General features: G+C 40.9%; 1 long non-coding RNA gene across 1 annotated transcript; it reads left to right on the top strand.

The window, feature by feature from the left end:
- Positions 1 to 9,321: 9,321 nt before the first annotated feature.
- LOC129475121 (uncharacterized) lies at positions 9,322 to 22,479 on the top strand. Its single transcript, XR_008654758.2, has 8 exons — positions 9,322 to 9,345; positions 11,537 to 11,614; positions 16,643 to 16,703; positions 16,814 to 16,849; positions 16,931 to 16,992; positions 17,113 to 17,207; positions 20,205 to 20,357; positions 22,296 to 22,479. It is a non-coding gene; the product is annotated as an uncharacterized lncRNA (long non-coding RNA).
- Positions 22,480 to 23,317: the final 838 nt, after the last annotated feature.

Raw genomic sequence — 23,317 nt, 5'->3', positions numbered from 1 at the left:
ATGCTAAGTAAGAGAAGTCCATCTCAAATGGTCACATACTGTGTTATTCCATTTATGTAACTATTCATGAAGTGACAAAATCATACTGATTAAAAAGATATTGTTAGGTTTCAAAGGTTAGAGTTGGAGGGAGAGTTTGACTATAAAAGAGGAGCAACCGGAACTATCTTTGTGATGCTGATGAAATGAAACACTTCTATATCATGACTGTGATGATGGTTACACAAATATATATACATGATAACATCTCATAGACATATATGCCATAAGAAAGTACATACAGGAATGTGAAATCAGAATAAGATCTGTAAGTGAATTGATGGTATGGTGCTGTTGTAGATTTTCTGATTTTGTAACACACCAAGATTATGTGTCATGGTTATATTTTGAGGAAGCTGGGTGAAGGGTACAGGTGAACTCTCTGTATTATTTTTGCAATTTCCTGTGAGTCTTAAATTATTTCAAGATAAATAATATATGAATATAAGAAAGGAGGCAAGATTGCAAAGTGTTTGATAAAATACACTTTATGATGCTATTCAGCAAAGTGTAGGTAATGTCTTTGTCAAGGAAAGCAATGATAACTTGGACCTATAAATACCTACACAAGTTATTGCAACACTGTTTACTTCAGGAAATGAAGCTCTAATTGCATTGACTATATTGTGCATAAAATGATTTTTGAAATGTGTACTATCTGATGGGGAGAGTGATAAGAAAAATCTGGTCTAACATAACTAAATTTCATTTTTAGTTTCATGTGAACAATTATTAGCCAAAATTCAGAATCCATCTAGTTTTCACATTTTGTTTTCAGGAGATGACTATTAACAAAAAAAATCCATGGCAGACAACTTGGAAAATGAGAGCAACATCAGAAGCCCGTTTGAGGCTAGGTGGATGCCTTACCCATTGTGAAGGGCTTTGACACTTGGCCTGCTCCCTTCCTGTCTCTCTTTCATTGGCATCCATTCCTGAAAAAATGCTGCCAATCAGAACCAACTATTACCTGGCATATGGGAGGCAAAAGCTTTGTTGTAGAGACTCACACAACTGACATCTGGGCAAGGGTGTTGCATGGATTGTTTTTCCCGTGGAAGGGTGGTGCCAGTAAATTACTAAGAGACTTCTACAATTATTTCCTTGGCTATTGTCTCCTGGTCAATGATCGCATAACATTTAGTAGATTTTTAAAATACAGAGACAACCAAGGAGGGCCATTTTCAATGTAGGCAGTAGTCTGAAGCAGCTCTATGACTCAGATCCAGCCTCTCTTATCTGCAGACTGAGGCTAGTACTGCCTGCCCAGGGACCCACTCAGTGACTCGGTGGGAGCCTTCCCAAGGACCTGAAAGAAGCCACCCCTGTGTGTAACCAAACTAGACTTTCAGTGTATGGACCCTGAAGTGGACCCTAATCCCAGCACCAGCCCTACTGACCAAGATCCTGAAAGCAGTCAAGTTCACCTAAAGACCACACAGGATTCATGCCCTCTTGAGTCCCTTGTAACTGGCCTACCAACTATACAGCCTGCTTTATATTTGTGGTAAAAGGCATTGGGTTTCCATCTGTAGCAATGATAGGATGTTTCCTGTTTACAATAACTTTCTGTAATAATGAATAGTAATAGGATTTAAAGCAGTGGTTTTAAGCTACCAGAGGCCTGAATGAGTTTGGGAACATTCTGTACAATCAGGCAGAAGAAGGCCTTTAGAAAGTTCTGCTGAGGACAGGTCCAGGCAAGGTGATTGTCAGTGGGCTTCTGTCCTGGTCATCATGCCCTGTTTACCTGCTTGTCACTCCCTACTCATTAACTCCTGGTGCTGCCAAGCCCTCTGAATATTGTCGCCACATCCCCCAAGAGAGAAGCTGATGAAATTTGACTCTTGAAATGCACAGATTTCTTAGAGATCCCTGGGAGGTCAATCATGAGAGTTAACTTGGGATTTTCCCCTCATTAGGGTTCAAAATTTAAAGTCCATGTTCACAGGCAGTAAGATGACAGAGATAAATGACATAGTCACCCCGTTTCAGATGTTAAAATGTCTAGGGAAGTTAGGGATGATTTGAGACCACACAATCTTTTGACACAAAATGGAATTCCCAGGCCAGAGGGAGACATTTTGTTGCTATATTATGATCATATCATTGAGTACGAATGCAGTCTCATTTTATTTTGAACTTTTTCTTACATTTATATCTTACTCATAAGGGCACTTTGAATTTCCAAGCATATAAGAATTTTTAGTTAGCTTTTTATCATTGACTTCTAGCACAATCACATGATCAGAAACATGCTATGTGATTTTATTCCTCTGAAATATATTGAGATTTGCTTTAGGAACCAAATAAGCAGGGTTAATTTTTGTAAATGTACCCTGTGTGCTTAAAATTAATGTATCTCCAGCATTTGTTCCCAAGATACAAAGATGATAGATGGATGGATATACGGATATGATGGAGATGGTTTACTATTAGGATATTCGACATCCAACTAATGTTCTGTTGCTTATTATATGAATTGCTGAAAGAAGGGTGGAAGCCTCCCACTCTGCTTGTGTATTACACCTTGTCATCATTTGTTTTTTAGGTTTTGCAGCCAAGACTGACCATGGGGAACCTTGGGAGCTCAGGCAGGAAGGAGGCCCAGAAGCAGGGACAGGGAGCTGGATTGGGGAGGATCAGAAATCAGATGACCTGTGGTTGGGATGGTGCGTGAGGGGCTCAGGTTGGGGAAGGGGCGTTGGAAGAATGGCGGCCTCTCATGGGGTGACTGCTGTGAAGCACCAGATGCAGGTGCCAGGGATTGGTGGAAAGCGAGTACAGAGCATGGCGGTTGCTAAGGCAGTGCCCAGACAGGAGAAAGTTTGGGGAAAAACCAGATCCCTGGTGTCCCTCCAACTGCTCCTAGCATCCCACTCACCTACTCCTTGCATCCTGCTGCTTTGCTGACCTACTCATCCACTGACCTATAACTGAGCCTCCTGTCAACGCTTGATAACTTGGTTTGATCCTGATACTTTCCCAGACTCCCTTCTCCTCCTTTACCTCCTCCTCCTCCCAGGTGCCCAACAGCCCCTTCCCTCCTCTCCCTTTCCCTCTCCTTCCCTTCCCAACTGCCATTCATTCCCCATCCCCATCCCCTTCCCTGCCCATGGCCCTAACTCACCCCACCTCCTTCCTGGCTGCCTCGGGGCACGCTAAGAAGTCCAGAACATGGGGGTGCTGTGGCGGCTCTTTTGGCTCCTCCTACTGGGTGTCCTAGCTACTGATCTGCCCATGTGAGTAGACCTGCCATGGTTTCTTCCTTGTCATTGGGCTGCATCACGCTGTGGTTTCCATCACAGTGTTTCATGGGGTCTTTGATGGGACTCAGTCCTCTCTGTAGACAGAGGACCTGAGGGCAGGTGTCCTGAGCAGATGTCTGGCCGTGCTCTGCCCACACCTGTGCACATCAAGGTCAGCTTGATCCAAACACAGGAAAGACTGACGGAATGGAAACTTGAAAATAACTTTATAGAATCAAAAAAGGAGGATTTATTAACATACTAAAACCATTGAATTGTATAATTTTGTGGTGGGAATTTTATGGTATGTGATTATATATCAATAAATGTGTTTTTGGAAACATAAAGAACTCTTATTTACAAGGAGTCATAGGCATTAGACTCCTGTTAAACACAGCCCTGAAAGCTAGTCTGTTAAAAGTGAAATGTCGGCCAGGCACAGTGGCTGATGCCTGTAACCTCAGCACTGGCGAGGCTGAGGTGGGCGGATCACTTCAACCCAAGAGTTGGAGACCAGCCTGGGCAACATAGCAAAACCCCTTCTCTACAAAAACATACAAAAATATTAGCTGGGCGTGGTGGCTGGCGTCTGTAGTCCCAGTCGGGAAGTTGAGGTGGGAGGATTGCTGGAGCCGAGATCGCCCCACTGCACTTCAGCCTGGGCGACAGAGCAAGATCTTGCTAAAAAATAAAAAATAAAAAAAAAAGTTAAAAAGTGAAATGCCATTTGAGTTTTTTGTCATCTGGTTTGATGTCTTTTTAGGAACTTTTGAGTCATCTCTTCCTTCTGCTCTTAGAAACTGCCCCTAGGGAGTCTGTGTCCAATCACTGTGATGGGAGCCCCGAGAAGCCCATCATGTGAAAATAAATGGCTGCACCCTTCTGGAATGTTTATAATGGAGAAGTCACTAGGAGTAATATGACCAGGATATGAATGAGTACTATATTGTCCTTTGTTTTGTAAAATGTGTCTTGTGCAGATCATTGATTTGCCCAAAGCAGAAAGTCTTTAAAGTCCTTAGGATTATCCAAATATAAAGAAATGACAGGTATATACTTTGAAAGTTTTTACCCTCAAATTATAAGACCTCATCACCATTACCCCTGCCCCACCCCGGGGTGGGGGGAGAGAGAGACAGAGAGAGAGAGAGAAGAGAAGAGAAGAGAAGAGAAGAGAAGAGAAGAGAAGAGAAGAGAAGAGAAGAGAAGAGAAGAGAAGAGAAAGAAGAGAAGAGAAGAGAAGAGAAAGAAGAGAAGAGAAGAGAAGAGAAGAGAAGAGAAGAGAAGAGAAGAGAAGAGAAGAGAAGAGGCTAAAAGCACCTTATAGAGATGAGAATATTTGTTCTGACTGGCATGTACTATCTGTCCTTTTTTTCCCTCCATCCTACCATCCTCCCTCTGAACTACTGATCTGTATTTTATAGTATTTCATGTAATAGAATTATGCAAGATATGTGTTGTTCTGGATTCTGCAAGCCGGAAGAATCATTTTAACATTGCTCCATATTGTTTTAAATATCAATAGCTTGTTTTTTTTTTCATTGATGAGTAAAATTCCTTTGTATGGATATACAGCAGAGTGTTTATCCTCCACCTTGGAAAGAGATGTGAGGCTTGTTTTTCCCATTTGGTCTTTGCTTTCTAAACATAAACCCAGAAAGTAGCACCTCTGCAAGATCTCCCTGTGTATCCTTGCATTTTGCAGCTCCGTGATGAATTGGGAAAAATTCCAATTGACATTGTGTCTAAAATTGTCCAAACGTATAGAACATGAATAATAATTATTTTAGAACTCTTGTTTAAAAGAAAAATTACTGACATGAGACAAGTGATTTTGCCAATTAGCACCAACATTTTATTATGAAAATGTTCACATATACTGTATTGACTTGTTAACATTTTAATAAACATGATTTAACATATATCTATGTTATCTATTTCCACCCTTCCATACCTCTATCCATCCATCAGTCCATATTATTTCAGATATATTTTCAATTGAATTGCAAGCATCAATATACTTCCTGCTGAATAGTTTAGCTGACTATAATTCAATATTTTCTTATAAATTTTTATTTTAATAGAAGTTACATAGACCAAAACATAAAAATCTTAATTGTAAGTTTACTAACTTTGAAAAGTACATATGCCATCATAACCCAAACCCCTTTCAAGATCTACAATATTATGTCACTCTAGAAAGTAAATTCTCTCTTCAGTCAATTCCTTTCTCACCATAGGTTAATTTTACTTATTCTGGAATTTCATATATATATATGTATAGATGCATGCATGTCATATGATTCTTTTGTGTCTGCCTTATTCTGTTCAGCACAATGTTTCTGAAATTATTCACATTGTTGCACAGATCAATAATTCATTCCTTTTCATTTCTGACTCAGAATATGTTGAGTCCAACCTGTTGAATGTCTCTCTCTAGTTAATTCACCGTTTTGAAAGAAACATTTAAAATTAAGATGTTGAGTTTTCAAGAACTTACAGTTAAATTCTGAAGAATCTGTGTAGGACAGTTATCAGAAACAGTCTGAACTTACTCAGGGCAAATCTTTGTTTTCATTCATATAAGACTCTAATGGAATTAATACCAAAAATCTTAGAGAAATCCCACACTATTTGTGCCATTTTTATGATCTCCACCTTAGTTATTTTTAAGCACTAAAATTTGATACTTATTTCTGAATGAAGTTATCTCTTTATTGTATTTTTTGACTTATGATTATTTTTAAATGGTAAAGATCCACTTAATCCCAGAGAAAACTGTGATTCAGAGGGATTTTTGCACAGCATTAGGCACAGGAGAGGGTAGGGCTCATAGTGAGCTAGAAACTGCATCCTACTTCAAGACACGTAATTAGGATGTTAGGTAATGCTTTTGCTGATTAGCTAGATTTAAACATTTTACCATATATGTATATTTCAGAACATCATGTGGTACATGATAACATACAATATTATAGGTCAATTTAAAAATAAGTAAATAACGTTGAAGAAAAGATAAATAATAACAAAGATATCCCACATTCATGATGCCTAACGAAACTACCAGCCATGAAAAAAACACGAAACTCATAACTTCTAATCTTTCTTGAAGCAGTGGAATACCCTGGTGATATCTGAGGGGATGTGGTTGCCTCTTAGGGGAGGTTTAGAGTTTCTAAGGATGATTCTTTGTGACTGAAATATTGTAATTCTCATTGAGCCTTCTCATTATTTCAAATATCATATTGTTCCAGGTAGTCAATTTTCTGCACTACTATTTTTATTTTGGGCCTGTCTTTTTTTGGAATTCCTTGGAAGCCTAACATTTTTTAAAAGGAATTATATGGAAGTGCTGTTTTTATTATAATGGACAGGATCCCATTCTCCCTCACCCCCACTTTATACTTTTCCTTCCTGTACTCTGAGCTAACCCTTAGAGTCACCTCCTGCAGGGATTCTCAGCAGCATCAGCATCCCTGGAAACGAGACGCAAATTCTCGGACCTCACCCTGGACCTACTGAATCTGACACTCTGTGGGCGGGACCCAGCAACTTGCGTTTTAATAAAACTTTCAAGTGGTTCAACTGTGGGCTAAAGTTTGAGAGCCATGGACTTAGTGCAAACATTTTCATGTTTTTCTGTACTCATATATACGTATAAAAGCTTTAGTAAAAGGATCATATTATGTGGACTTCTGTATCTTTTCTAACTCGGTGATAGTTTGTAGAAACTCTTACAAGCCATCAGACATAGCTCTAACTCGAATGAATGAATAGGTATGAGTCCAAGCCCATTCCCTGTTAATGGGCATTCACTTTATTTCAGATTTTGGCAACCATGCACAATTATTCACCCTACATCCTTGTCCATACGTCCTTATATGTCTATACATTTTTGGGGGGTGCGGGGACAGCGTCTCGCACTGTCGCCCAGGCTAGAGTGCAGTGATGCGATCTCGGCTCACTGCCAGCTCCGCCTCCCGGGTTCACGCCATTCTCCTGCCTCAGCCTCCCGAGTAGCTGGGACCACAGGCGCCCGCCACCATGCCCGGCTAATTTTTTGTATTTTTAGTAGAGATGGGGTTTCACCATTTTAACCAGGATGGTCTCGATCTCCTGACCTCGTGATCCACCCGCCTCGGTCTCCCAAAGTGCTGGGATTACTGGCGTGAGCCACTGTGCCCAGCCTATACTTTAATCTCTATGGTATAGATTCCTAGGAGTGGAATTGCTGGATGAAGGGTGTACATATTTTAAATTTTAGTGGATTACTTTGCAAATGTGATCTAATAGTTAACATTTAATTCAGCTACTTTCAGAAATATTTAATGTCTAGTTCTTTATAACTGATAATTGTGAAATTGGGGATTATGTTCTCATTTTCATTGTGCAAAGTAAGATAGTATGTTAAATTTTATGTGTTAAGTTAATAAAAGGTTAGAAGGAAGAAATCTCCTTGCTTGTTTTGATCTTCCTATTTTGCCATGGTCCTTCATTTCTGCTGTTTCTCATATTCTTACTAATATAAGCACCTAATCCATGGAGATTTTTTAACATCTGCAGAGGATGCATGTGTGAGACTGTGTGTGGGGGCTCTTGCTCTCTTCTATCCTTCTGATATGCTGTGCAGACGTGTTACTCATAGCAACTGACTGAGGAGAGTATAATCACTTTTTTCTTTGGTGGCTGCAAATTGTGTAACTGTTTGAGCCATGGAGTTTTTTGCTTAAGTAGCTTGTTCCCAGCTGGATCTAACATGGGAAACCGATCATTATTGCTGCCTTCCTGCAAATTTCTACATTTGCCATTTTCTTTTGGAGAAATCCTTGGTGTGACTATATGAACTTACTGTAGAGCTATACTCTTAATCATAAATAAAAAGAAATTATTTAAAACAATTCATGGTTTTGGACTTCATTATGAATATTGAGTTTCACAAAAATCAGGTAAATGATTTATTAGCATGATAATTGTGACAACCATTTACATTATAAAAATTAAATAGATCGGTGTTTAAGAGAATGCAAACAGATCTTTTGGTCAAAAATAAGTTTTTTACCTTTGTGCTCTTTATCAGAAATAGATTATGAAGTGTCACCACTTAAATAGGAAATCCTTTCTAAACCTTTCTGATTTATATTTCTATTGTATGGGTGGAAGGAAAGCTTCCACTCTCCTCTCTAAAGGTTCACTGCAGACATGAACTGACAATACACAGCTTAAGAGGATAAGAAAACCATACAAACTTATTAACAGGCATAAACATGAGAGCCATCCAAAATGTGAGACTGCAAGAAGGGCCAGAAGGTTAAAGCTTAAACAGCACCCTCTTCACTGGGGAAAGGGAGATGGAGACATAGGCAATTTAGAGGGGCAGTAAATGATTTTTAGGGGAAATGAAACCGCCCAAGCAACAAACAATTGGCCTGGGACAAAGTTCCTCTGAGATGTGAGGGAGGTGGTGACAAGTTGCAGGAAGGTGAGGGGCAGAACTGCACTTTGAACAAAGGTTGTCTTATGATGCAGATGAAGTCCTAGGTAATCTCTTGGAACTGCTCTCTGAAGAATAAATGAAAAGTATGTCTAGGCAAGGTAATGACTTTTAATTTTTCTCTTCTCCAGTGATTAATCTTTCATGGTTACTTCATGAAATTTCTAGGAGGGAATTTTAAGACGATTATATTTCTTCTGGAGGAACTTCCATTAATTAGATAAAGAAACTTCAGAAAAAGCCCCTCTTAGAGATTCCAGGATGGATCAGCAATATAGTGGGTGGGACAAGGTCAGAAGGAGACCTTGGGTTCTGAGGCTTATTTCTGAGGCCTTACAATCTCCACTAATTCGAAGCCGTGAGTATGCCAAAGCATCATATTCTGGAGTATTGTCTTCTGAGAGTCAACACTATGAAGTTATTATGTTGAACTAAATGATTATTATAATTTCATTGGATTACAAGTTTTGCTATTTTATCAAGAACTATAAATATTTCTTAATATGATTTGATATAAAATTTGATTTTCTTTCTTCTTGTTCCAGACAAGGCCTTCAGTATATCAAGGTAAGATTTTTAGGTGTCTATTTCTTTTCTTTTCTTTTTTTTTTTTTAGATGGAGTCTCTCTGTTGCCCAGGCTGGAGTGCAGTGGCACAATCTCGGCTCACTGCAAGCTCTGCCTCCCGGGTTCACACCATTCTCCTGCCTCAGCCTCCCAAGTAGCTGGGACTATAGGCACCCGCCACCATGCCCAGCTAATTTTTTTTTTCATATTTTTAGTAGAGATGGGGTTTCACCGTGTTAGCCAGGATAGTCTCAATCATCTCCTGACCTCATGATCTGCCCACCTCAGCCTCCCAAAGTGCTGGGATTACAGGTGTGAGCCACTGCGCCCAGCCGTGTGTATTTCTTTTCAATATGTTCTCATACTAGTATTTCATGTGGGCTCAAATTCAACTGGGAGTAAATACAATGAATCCTTTTATCTGGTTGACTTCTTACTTCTTGAAAATTTTACTCTTCCTGGGTTAAAGTCTAAATGACAGCATAGATGGAGTTACCATTTATTGAGATAAGAGAGTAGGAGGAGGAAGAGATCATAAGAGTAGAGAGAATAGGATGAGTTTAGCTTGTCACAGCAATATTTAGGAAGCAAGTGTTGATATGAATTTGAAGTGTGGCAGGAATACTTTTGCGTGACCTGGTTCTTGGAGAAATGGAAAGATGGTTAAGACACTACCTGAGCCTAGAGAACAATCCAGATATTGCTGAGCAAAATATGTATCATATTAGAGGTTTATAACATGTGTTTTGAGTGTTAAATGAAGAGGGCCATTAATGCCAGTGTAGAATATGGGGAAACGAATTTGATGTACAATGTGGAGAATGAATTCTGCACATTCTTCATAGACTGTGAAGATTACCTGTTGCTGTCTGTTGAGAGCTGCGCTGTCTGGCACATAGTAGGCCCTCAGAGGCTAGGGTTGGTTACAGTGATTACAACGTTGGTAGTATTGAGAAGAGGGACCTCAGGGCAGCAAAGCTCTTACAATGGGCAAATAGAAAAGAAGATTGCACTTTGGGGTCAGATGAGAGGACCCTGCCTGGCAGTGGGGTCTGGAATTGTGGGCTGTGTTCCAAGTGTTTTATGTTCCATCTATAGGATGGGAGCTTCCTGCATGCTGTTCATGTCTATGGTGGGTGGTGACGTTCTCATCTTGGGCATGAAAGGCTTGTCTTAGAGGGCTTGTGAGTCATCCAGATCCTGGAGAGACTAAGTGGTAAACCTGAGATTGTACCTAAGCTTGTTGGATTTCATACACCCCATCACAGAAGCCCCTGCACTGGTTCTCAAGAAGGACAGCCTGCTGGGCAGCAGGAGAACACTGGAGGCTTTTGAGTAGCCAATCAGTTGATACTTAGAATGTTCCTTCTATGGAATTGCAAAGAGTGACTGGAAGTGAATCAAGCCTGCCAAAATGAGGGGGGCTTTTTTGAAGGGACCTATTTATTTGCCTTGATAATTAGAGGACAGAAGAGTTATAGATAGGATATTTGATTTTCACTGTGTTTCATCTCTGATGATGGTAAAACTGTTTGAACTGATGAAATTTTCCAAGAAGAATAGTGGCTATTGATGGAGAGCAATTAGGCAAAGACTAAATGTTTCCCAATATTTGGAAAATTTTCAAATAGGATTCTCATTGAAATAGGGTTGTTATTTTCATATTTCTTTTCTTAGACTCAAACAGCAATTAACTAACTTGCTATCTTGAAGTGCAATAATAAAGCTAAAAACTTATTTTATGATCATAGTGCCAGATAGTGTGTGATTGCAGCTAATATATTAGGGTAATTCAATTTTATGAGGTTTTCCTAATCTTAGAGATTGTTTTTATCTCCTTTTAGTTAATTTACAACCAGTTTCTGAGAAGATTAATGTCAAGAAGGAAAAGTCAGAACTTGTAGAAGAAATATACATTTGGGAACAGAAAGTATCATTCTCTTTTCAATTTTTTAATTTTTCATGGTTTCACTTTAAATAGCTCACACCTCCCACAATTGTGTTATTTTGGTCCTTCCTCTTTCACTTAATGTCCTAGTTCATATGGTCTATAAACTGTCCACATTCAAAGTAAGCTTCATATATGTAAAGTACTGTTGTTTTCATTTGTGTTAGGAGTTACGCAGTTCAAGATAGGTTTTTCTAGCACTATAATATTTTTAAATTCTGGTTTTTATTACATATTTATATAGATCAGTGGATCAAAGAAACATCTTCAAGAAACTAAGAGGCAACACAAGATTCTCTCTGATGAAATGCTTAAGTATAAGGTAAAATCTCTTGTTTTTGCCTGGATTACAGTCTAAAAACAGAAGGAAGAGTAATGAATAATTGTTAATGATATCATATGTTTTATTGAAGGATAACATCAAAAACTTTGAAGGAAATAATAACATTTTGAATGATGTCATTCAAAGTACATGTTCCCAGTTGCAATTGAGAGGGATCAGTATGTCAAAAGTCTGAACTTGATAAGAATTTGGCTGCTAAATCGTACCATGATTCAATTTGGCTTTTGAGCCTTTTTGTCCATTGGGTGAATTGAGCTCTACATTTTGTCTTGCTGCCCACCACAGTAAAAGTGTGGGTGTCTGGGGGCCGAACCTTCTTCTGAACAATGATCTGGAATAAAAGTACTAATACCACAATGACTTTTTATATTAAAGGGAATAGGAAGTGTGTTTTACTTTTACAATATAGGTAATTGTCACATTATTTGGCACTGCCCTTCAAGATATACAGAAAACAGAAAATATATGAGTGATGAAGATATCTAGGCACATTGAACAGTCCCTACCCCACTTAGTGCTGAACAGAGAATATTTCAGTGTGAATTGGGGGAAGTTTTTCTTTACGTACCACTTTTTAAATATTCCATTAAGAAAAGTTCAGTTGAGCTGTTTGACTTGAACAATTTCACATTGTCTCTACTTTCTCCTTGTCATCTCCTCACTTATCCCATTATCTTGTAGGCAGGAATATCATGGGTGCCACAAAATGTTCATGCCTCATGGTGTTTCTTTGCTCTTCATTTATACATGTACTCAACATTTATCCTATCTTCATACTGGGCCAGCTACTTCCCCACGAAATATAGCAGTAGCTGTGGGATAGGCATGGTTGCTGTTTCATCTTTTTAGCAGACCATTCGGTGCATCTATTGAAATCCTGGTACATGTTTTGTTTCTATCCTATATGCAAAAGTTGGAAACAAAATTCTACAAAGAACTTGAAAGATGTTATTTCAATGAATACCTCAGGAATTTCAGAGGTAAATGACCCACATCTGCGACAAGACTTTCATTGCATCTTAGCTATGAGGAGAACAAATATTTCATGTCTTAGAAGATTAAAATCATATGATATCCACATGGAATTCTTTGTTTGTGGAAATTAAGTCATTAGTGAGAATATTTTGTGTTAGGTTCAAACTGGCCTTAATGAAGGTGGTGTCAGGGAAGGGAAAGTGGAATCTAAAGTAGGGCAGGGACAGAAGGGAGGTACTCCACTGAAGATCAAGAAGGAGCAGGTGGTGAAATGTTACAAATTATAGAACTCAGAGAGCTAAATATAATTACTTGCTTTTCAAATTGTTAAACATTTTTACCTGTGGTAAAATATTCATAACATAATAATTACCATCTTAACCGTGTTTTAGTGTACAGTTCAGTTGTGTTAAGTATATTCATGTTGTTGTACAATTATTATTTCCTAAATGTCTTTTCGCAAATCTGTCTTAAAGTCACAAAATGTAAATGACAGATTCAAAGATTTACAGCTGAGACCCTGGAGGTCCAATAATCATAAGCTGGAAGGTTTACTATTTGTTGGAGTCCCGATAGCATGGAAATGAGTTTGCCCTGGGATGGTGAAGAACAGCTTCCTGCCTTCAGATTTCTCACCTTCTCATCTCCCCACCCTAACCAAAGTCTCAGGTACACATGCATGCACACAAAGAAAATAGTTTTATCCTTTCAGGAATGAAAAACGACCTGAAAGTCCTCTTTGCTTCACGAAGTTCTGTGGAAGCAGAAGTGCAAGCTGAAATAAAAAAGATGAAGATGAAAGTAGATAGTGTTTACAAAATCTACAGACAAAGAACGACTACTGAGGAAGAATAAGATGTCAATGTGTTCATTGACACAAATGCTGTTGTATGAACCATGTGTCAACCAAAGGAGACAATTATAATTTCCTTTAAAGTATTTTATGCAATATTTATGGCAAATTAAGTCTTTAGAAAATTGTGCTTGTCCTTCCTGCCATGATTTCTGTAACCTGCATATTTCCTTTCCCTTCATACATTCTTGTTTGTAATTGATTAGGTAGAAGAGGAGGAACTGGTACTGGCGTCTTTACGTTGAATACCTGGGTCACCTTTGGATCTATTTTCACAGTCCTTTAGGTTTTGGTCATATTACATTGCATTGTTCCTGCCATATGGCTAATCATTTTTTATTAAATGTGAGACACTGTAAAAACTATTCAGAAGCAAACTGAGACCTAGTTGGATGTTATCTTGCAGAAAAAATGGGAGTCTACTTCTGGTGAGTTGTCAGGGGTACTAGCAGACCTGGACTCCCTCCATCCAGTCAGCAATTGAGGTCATCAGTGAAGGCTCAGTCCTTATAAAGGCAAATGTATCTCCTGTCCACCTTTATTCCTAGCGTGTGACTCTTCTGGGTCCCAACCAAAGCTACTGGACTTTAGTAGGGGTCGTCTTCATTGGAAGACCCTCAACTCCACTTGTTTTCCATCCAATCCCATGCAGTGTGCAAAGGGTGCTCTGCTTCTTTACATCTCAGTAGTCCCTTCTGGAATTAAGCAGTGAAACTCAGGGAAATGGGCCCGGAATGCTAGGCTGACCTTTGTCCTAGGTTATCTTCTTATCCATCTTGGCCTCATGTCCTTTAATGCCATGGTAGCAATTGGATGTATTCAATCATGTGTTTTATATTTTGTCTGGTGTTCTCCATTGTTCTCGTGGGAGATCAGAAGCTTCAGATGCACTCATCCCCACTCAAAAGTAGAACTCCTCCTTTGCTTTTCTTAAGATTCATGGTTTGTGTTCCTAGTTCTCAAGAGCACAGCAGGGGTAATGATGTTCTCACTGGCTTCTCATTTGCATTAAACTGTGAGCTCCTTTAGAGTGGGAACAGCTCCCTGCTCCCCTTGCATCGTCAGTACCTCACAACAAACTCCTTGCTTTGGGCTACTCCAGACAGCATGTGCTGAAGGATGGCTTAGGTGTTTAGAAACAAGTGCATTCACTTTCTCTCTAAACTGTCTTTGTCCCTGTTTCCTGTTTTGGGAATTTTATGTGTCCTTCATATGAAATCAATTCTCAAATGAGATCCTTTGAATCAGAATCATGAGTGAAGTAGTGTGAGGGCAACACAGCAAGCCTATCTTTTTAGGCTATTGCCATTTTCTGCCTCCACTATCGATGAACTGAACCTTGTTAAACTCGATCAACACCAGGGTTGATGGTTTGCAGTTATCACCTATTTCCAGGACATAACACCCTGACTAAGGAGCCACTCCGATTATTTTTGATTCAGTAGATGTGCCCAGCAGTCAGATTTACCTTTTCTGTCAACCAGAATCTTTGAAGTCGATGACAAGAGTTCCAATCCTGAATCATGGAAACGTGCAGTAGTGAACTACAGGGTTAATGACACCATGTCCTGGAAGGATCTCTCTAAGGCTGATTGTCTGGGTTCTGGCACCAGCCTCTGACTGAGAATCAGGTCTCCCCATGGGAGGAGTCAGACAAGGAATTATCCTCTGCTCCATCCTGATTGATTTAGTTGTGATGAGTTGGTCAGGTCTGGTTTTCCACATTGAACTAAAATGAGCTTTCACTGTATCAAGAACAAGACTGACCCCAGAAGGACACATAGTGCATCTCATAGAAGCTTTTTATAGTCCTTGATTTACTCACTAGTGAGTAGGAGTATAGAGCTATGAAGAGGAGCTGGAAATTACAGAGGACTTGCCAGCAGGCCAGAGTGTGAATTTTTTTTTCTTTTTTTTTTGTCTCCCTCTCATTATGAAGATCTGTTGGTATATATATGGGAAGGTTGGCAGAGGACCTTTTAATCACAGCCTCCAGATGCTGGAAGGGAAGAAAGAATCCCACACTGGCTACTGGATCATGTGCATACATTTCTTTCCCTTCTCATTTCAGGAAGCTGAGATGAAAGAACGTGAGCTAGCAGCAAAGGAGAGGCAGTTGTCAGAGGTGGAAGGAAGCTTGAAATTAGTAATTGAGGAAATACACACCTACAAGTGACTTCAGAGACTCAATACCAACATCTTGGGCAACCCCTGTTGGAGTATTTTGTTTTTAACCTTTGTACAATGTTTATACCCAATTAACACAGAAAGATAAACAAATGGTCAGAAGACATATTTAGAGAGAGAGAAAATTCACACAAGAGAAAACAAAGTACTTTAAGATTTACCAATGACTGGCCGGGCGCGGTGGCTCACGCCTGTATTCCCAGCACTTTGGGAGGCCGAGGCGGGCGGATCACGAGGTCAGGAGATCGAGACCATCCTGGCTAAAATGGTGAAACCCCGTCTCTACTAAAAATACAAAAAATTAGCCGGGCCTGGTGGCGGGCACCTGTGGTCCCAGCTACTCAGGAGGCTGAGGCAAGAGAATGGCATGAACCCAGGAGGTGGAGCTTGTAGCAAGCCAAGATCGCACCACTGCACTCTAGCCTGGGCAACAGAGCAAGACTCCGTCTCAAAAAAAAAAAAAAAAAAAAAAAAGATTTACCAATGACCAAAAACTGTGAAATAATAAAACGTTTCCTGACTCCACTGCTGGGCAGACTGTGTTGAAACTCAGTTTACACAAACTTTTCTAGGGATGATTGTCATCATCCTTAGGAAAGTGCATTGTTGTAGGATCAATCACATACTTAAAAAGGACTGTGCCTGTTTATAAGCCCAGTTGTTCTTCCCTGTGAAATATGGTAAGGATATTAGTACAAGGAGAATAGAGATTTATGATAAGTGATGCTCAATGAAGGATAAATTAAGGACATACTGAGAATAGGTAAGGAAATTGCCAACTCAGAACCCAGCAGGCATTAAATAATAGATGAGGAATCAATATAGCAACAGTTTTTTATAGTACTGTATTTTTATAACCATGTGGAATGCGTTTTCTATCTATGGATAGATTGTGTAAGGGTACAGTTGTGAAGATAACAGGAACATGGCAGGTTATTTAAAATCATACTTAAAACGGCACTTTACCTGATAAAAGTGATTCTAAACCATAGGAAAATGATGGAAGACACAGAAGAGCAGCAGAGGTGGGTAGAAGACTACTACAGATGCCGGGTAAGGAGCCTTCTTCCCAGCAGTTGCAGAATCCTTCAGCACTGATGCAAATGATCTCATGGCCCTTAGACTCCTTAAACATATGGTTTCTCATGTGTTGGCTTTTTCAGATCGCCACTTCTGAAAGAAAGGCTCACGACAACTGGGTAAGTTTTTTTTTTTTTCTTTCCTTGCTTTTGGACATAATCTGCCAGGTCAGGACGTGGATGTATTTTTCTCCCCCACAGCTCTGTGTTTAAGCCTTGCAGAGGGAGATGCAAGAGAAGAAGGCTTCCTGCAAGCAGCACAGGTAGGTAATTGTGATGGACATTTCTAAGGATGTTTTTGTTTTAAGACAAAGCTTTGAGTATCTAGTAAAGAACTTGGTGTTTTAATTCTTATTTAAGTTCATTCTTTCTCTATCTCCAAGATAGGAAATGATTGAAAAACGGAGAGTGCTGGAGAGACACATTAGTCAGGAGCCAGCTAGTGGACAACCAGGCATAGAGAATCATCCCCAAAGAGGTAGGAGCTCACTGTGAAGGCAGCCATGTAACTTCTGCTGTACAATCCACACACTCTGCTTCTCCTTTTGGGGGTGAGGGGTCAGGGTGGAGGGTAATTGTTATGTTTCCTAGAAAGAGTTTCAAGCACTTACTAAAGAGAACGGTTGTCTCACTGGGTGTCAGGACACAATTTTCCTCAAATGCCCCAGCCAAATGGCTCTCGTCCAGTCCCCTATGAATGGTGGAGCTCAGTCCCCTCCACCGACTGTGGACACCACCCCACCCTGAGGTTTTGGTTACTTTTAACAGGGGTAATGAGCCTAGAAGGGAAATGAGCCAGCTCCACTTCCCACCTTGCGTCAGTGTGAAGGCTTTATTTTTCTTTCATTTGAGAAAAGCAACACTAATAGCATTTTAGAATTGGAACTGTATGTCCTAATGAGAGAGGAAATTTTATTGCTATGTCTTCGGGAATCAGTATTGTACAATGAGATATGTTTTAGGAAAAGAGGCATTTATTTACTGTTTTTGGAGCTTCCTTTATTATTTTTGTTTGTTTAAATTGTTTATTGTGAACTATACAATTCCATTAGTAATAAATTTCTATGCAGTTTTACTCCTCTAACATTTTAAGTGTAACCCTAAAACTTTACAGTTAATTCCCGTAGCTCTTACCTTTTCTCATTACTATTCGTCTCTTTAAGTCATTTCTGTTCATTAATATTTATAATACCTGGTCTGATATGGAAGTTAGATTAAATATGAATCCAAAGAATTGTGAATGTCTCTATGGCTTGAAAAAAAGGAGTAGTGCTATTCCTGCCCAGGGTTTATTGATATTCTTTTTATCCTTGAATGCTCCTATTTTAATTTTTAGTCTGTGCTTAATTTATAAGCAGTTCCCTCTGATATGCACTGGGAACTTCTGATTTAGAGTTGATTTCCAGCTAGTTTGAGACCTACCTGTTCGCAGTTAGTTGATTTGTTAAGACCAGGGCTCTGTGGTGTCCTTCTCAAGGACAAGGGTCCAGAGAGTTCCAGGGTCCTCTGTGGCATCTGGTTAATAAAGTCTGTAACTCTGGTAAGGGACCTGATTGTGGCAAAGAGAATGACATGGCAGAGGTGGACATGGAGGAATTCTTATTCTGCAAAGAACATGCAAGCCAGAATAAGCCCCGATCCCTTCTCTGGCCCTTAGCAGATTCAGGATCTTATTTAGTTCCCATGAGGAACAGCAGCTGCATCCCAACTGAGAGCACAGAGAAGATAAAGGTAAATGCTGTGGTCATTTTCACTGTGCCTATTTCAGGACACTTTTGTCTTTTCACACAGCACCCTCTCCTGGCCTTGTCTCTGGTTTGTGTGTTCTGTGGTATCTTTTCTGTCTCTTTACTTTTTAAAAAGCAAAATATTCTCCACGAGGCTTCAGTCTTCTCCATTCCCAGCTGGTCATCTTTGGTGGTACTTCCAGAGACCATAAATGCTTAAGGGTCAAGGGCTGAAGAGCTTTAACTGTTCTATTTCCAGAAATAACATGAGAAGATGCCACTTAACTCCACTGCTATAGGTCTCATGGCCCAGTAGACCCTGACTGATCCTTTTTACTCAAGATGTTGCTGGGTCCCGTCCCCAAATATGTGGGATTTTTTGTTGCTGTTATTTAATTCCTATGGGGTAGGTGACTAACTTTTAGAATATCTGCTGCAACCCCCATAAGTAAAAATATGAAAACTCATTCATCCAGTATTAATATGTGCTTTGTGCAATTCTGAATGCTCTTTGACAAAGCAAATTCTGTAATTCATCACTGTCTCATCTCTGTTGGCAACTTTGCTATGCAAAAATTCCCCCACCCCACCCAGTGGTGCCCTTGATCGAACATTCTAGTTGTCAGAGGTTTTATATTTGTAATAGAAAATGTACACTGGATGTGAGATAGTGAAGAGTGAAAGTCACTAATTACCTATAAGGACAATTCCCAACAAAGGCCTTAATTTATGGTCAGCTAAGCTGTTTCTCATGTGGTCCCTGTAGCTTTCACAGCTGGTGAGTCCTCCGATCACACATGACAGGATTTCTGCACCTAAAATTAAGTCACAGTTGTTTTAATTCTGTTATTTAGAACTCCCATCTCATTTTTCCATGGACAAAGTTGTTCTTTATGTCATAGTGCATTTAAACTTCGGTAATATCTGTGAGTTAAAATAAATATTGTAGCGTGCCTAACTTCTATAGATTAGATTGTTCTATCAGAAAACCCTTTCCCAGTTCTCCTGCAGGACATCAGTAATTCATATCTCCCCAGAGCTTTTTGTGCCCACAGGTTGTACCTCCAGAGTGGAGAAGACCCTTTGTCAGGAAGGGAGGCAGAGGGGGACGAGAGGGTCTTGCAGGTAGAGATGGGATCAACTTCCACTCTGCCTCTTGCAAGCTGTGTGACCCTGGGTAAATTTTCTCCTTCCTCTGGGATCCTCTTTCCTTCGATTTAGTGCAGAGTGGCCACGCTGACCTTGCAGCATTTTGAGAATCAGAGATAGGACATAAAAGGCCTATAAAAAGTTCTCCCAAGAGTAGCTGTGATTCTTGTATGAATAATGGACTTTTCATTCCTCCTTTTCTTTCTGTTCATCATATGCAAGGAACCAACTTCAGTGATGGTGGTGAGGGAGGGATGGGAGTATACCTGGGCTAGACACTCATGTGTCTGGAAGATGCTTTTTTATTACTGTGTAATGGCTCTATCTTCCCTGGAACAGGACCCAGAGTGCCTGCATTTGCAGACAGACACAGTGGCATGTGGTGACAGCAGGTTATCCTCACGGCTTCCCTTCACACCCCAGCTGTCCTCAGGACTCAGTAGAAGGGAGATTTTTTGGCACTGACACTGCTATTTTGAAACCTGGAGGGAAGAAAGGTGCCAGGGACTGTCACCTGCTGCATGGGATTGGTGTAGGTGTTGGTGTTTTTGTCCATCATATTAATGCATTTTGAAACTTTTCTTCCTTCTGCTCTGCAGGTCAATACGGCTTCAGGAGGGCCCCTTTTTCAGGATTGCCCTACTTGCTCTACTGCATGGCTGGCTCTTCAGGACCATTTGTGGGCTGCCAGACACCTCCTCTGCCTGGGTGGCCTCTGGGAACACGACCACTGCCTCCATGCACACCACTTGGTATGTTGATCTGAACAGTATGGACTGACTTTTAAAGCGGATTCATCTTTTTTTTTTCCTCATTGAATGAATAGAAAGAAATGTCACAGATGGTACTGCAGGACTTTGCAATACAAGGGTAACACTGGCTGGGGACATGGTTATTTTATTTATTTATTTATTTATTTATTTATTTATTTATTTATTTATTTATTTTCGAGACAGAGTTTCACTCTTGTTGCCCAGGCTGGAGTGCAATGGCGCGATTTTGGCTCACCGCAACCTCCACCTCCCAGGTTCAAGAGATTCTCCTGCCTCAGCCTCCCAAGTAGCTGGGATCGCAGGCATGTGCCACCACGCTGGGCTAATTTTTTTGTATTTTTAGTAGAGACAGGGTTTCTCCATGTTGGTCAGGCCGGTCTCAAACTCCTGACCTCAGATGATCCGCCGGCCTCAGCCTCCCGAAGTGCTGGGATTATAGACGTGAGCCACCGCGCTCAGTAACGTGGTTACTTTTCTCAAGTTTCTGAGGGCACACAGTGGGTTGCATCATCTCCCCATCACGAGCAAGGCAGCAGATATCTGTTGTAGATGAGGAAAGAGATTGCTTATAGGAGCCATAAATACCAATTTTGCAGGCATGTGTGGAACCTCGACCATGTGGCCAGCTCTGTGAGGGATGAGACGCACCCTTGACTTGCAGCACTTCCTATGTCCTGCAGCAGAGAGGCACACACCAAAGGGCAGGGATCTTGTGACCATCCATAATGGAAGCACAAGTGAAGGGCCTCAGAGTGCAAAAGAGGAAGACAGATTCTCCTGGGAATAAAGAGGAGGGCGTGGAAGAGAGATAAAGTGGGGAGATGTCACATGGGGGTTTGTTGAACTCACTTAGGTGGAGCTGGAAGGCCACTTCTGGCAGGCGCAAGCAGTGTGAGCAGAAGCGTGGCGGCTGTGTGAGGGCCACAACAGAGCCACTATGGGAGAGCTCAGATGGCACAGTGTAGAAAAGAGTATTATCCTTCCCAGAAGTTGCTTGTTGCCCTAAAGCCTTTAGTCCATTATCTGCGGGAAGGATGATTCTTTCCCTGGATGTGTGAAGGCTCTGGATCAGGGTGAATGAATGCCTAGAGGTCTGGGAAATTTAACTTGGTTCTATAAGGGGACCCTGTCTGCCTGAGTTGATTATGGCTCAAGGAGACTAACAGTGGTTCAGCGGAGCTGCGGCCTTGGCCTTCAGAATGAGACCGACTCTGGTGGGGAACTGAAGGCCAATCCTGAGCTGCCCTGGCAGGTTGGGTCTCAGCTCATTCCTGGCACCCTCTGCTTCTCACCTCTGACTCCCAGCTTTGCATCTCCAATATCGTCATGCAAAGTTGTCACCCTTCCCTCTGTCCCTGCTGTCTGAGCCCAGATACCAACTTTCAGTGGAGCTCAGAGCCTCAGCTTTCTTATAAATGAGCTGGGGATGATGTGGTTTATGAGATCATTGTGAGGACGAAGAGACCCAGCCCATAAAGAAAGCATCTTCCAAAATAGCTTACAGATGTTAGACACTCACCCCCTCACTGTTTAAATGAAAATATTCCCACTCAGAAGATCATCAAAAGATGTTCATTGGAGTTTATTAGATAAACCATAGGCTGTCACAGCTCAGGCCCAGAGATTTCCAATCCCTGTTTCAAAAGATAAGGCAAAGCCCCTGTCTCCACAGTTAAAATTCAGATTCTACCAGATAAAAGAAAGGATAATTATAAGAATGTGTACGCAGTTAAACTGTAAGACCTATACCTGAGACCCATAGATAATTGCTTTCCATGGCATATAGACACAGATGCAGCCACACACAGAAGCATTTATCAGGGGCACAAATATTTTATAGAAGACAAAGTGTCTATAAGACAAAAGAAGATCACATGGAAATATTTTTTTTTTTTTTTTTTTTTTTTTGCTTTAAAGGACAAGCTGAAATTTGAAGAGGCCGCTGAGCTGTGACAGCCATGCTGTGGCTCCTACATAACTTGGAAAAGTATCCAATACGTTTTATGCTACCTGCTCACCTGTCTCTAATCTTCCGTAGTGTTTCCGCTAATAGAGGTTTGCAGTCCTATCTGTTTGGACGTCTGTTTCCTGGAGTACCAGATGACCCCCCGGTGTACCAGGTGTGATTCCTCATACACTGTTCAAACCCAGGCAGATACTGCAATGCTGGCTGCAGAAGCAGGGTTGCCCTTTGGCTAGTGTTGACTGGGAGGGCCCAAAGGGGTTTTTCTGGGGTGGGGAAACATCCCGTATCAAGCCATGAGTGGAGATTGTGCTCATCCATTTTAGAAATAGTCATTGGGCACCTGATGCCTGCCAGTCACAGGGGTTCCTTGTGATAAGATAGACAGGAATGTATCCCCATGAGGTGGCTGATTTATCTCAATAGGGAATAGAAGAGGGACCAGCAGTGGCTGTGGAGCCAGTGATGAGACCCTGCAGAAGCTCAGGGTTTGTCAGAGCCCTATCCCCTAGTAGCACCAAATGCAGGTGGGTCTGACAGAAGCTGAGCTGGGAGCAGACATTTCTCAATAAGTTTTCTGTCCCCCCACCATCTTTCTATAATTTTCAAATTGTGGGATGTGCAAAGGTCAGTCGTGAGAGGCTCTCTCTGAACAGGGCTGGAGAGGAACACAGGGTGTGGGGGGTGAGGTTTGTAAGAGAAAGAGACAGGCAGAGAGAGAATGGGGGTGGGGAACAGAAGGGGAGTAGGGGGAAGGACAGAGAGAAAGGAGGGGAAAAGGAGGGAGCAGAGAGAAGCAGAGAAAGAGAGAGCAGGGAACAAAGGCCCAGGTGAGGGGATAGGTTGTATCACTATTATCATTCAAAGAATTTTTTAATCTCCATCTTGATTTCATTGTTGACCCAGTGATCATTCAGGAGCAGGTTATTTAATTTCCATGTATTTCTGTGGTTTTGAGGGTTCCTTTCATAGTCGA

Source organism: Symphalangus syndactylus, chromosome X (assembly GCF_028878055.3).
Source record: "Symphalangus syndactylus isolate Jambi chromosome X, NHGRI_mSymSyn1-v2.1_pri, whole genome shotgun sequence".
In the NCBI taxonomy this organism is placed as follows: Eukaryota; Metazoa; Chordata; class Mammalia; order Primates; family Hylobatidae; genus Symphalangus; species Symphalangus syndactylus.
The sequence above is the reverse complement of the archived record's forward strand: the minus strand, read 5'-3'. Positions and strand labels throughout refer to the sequence as shown.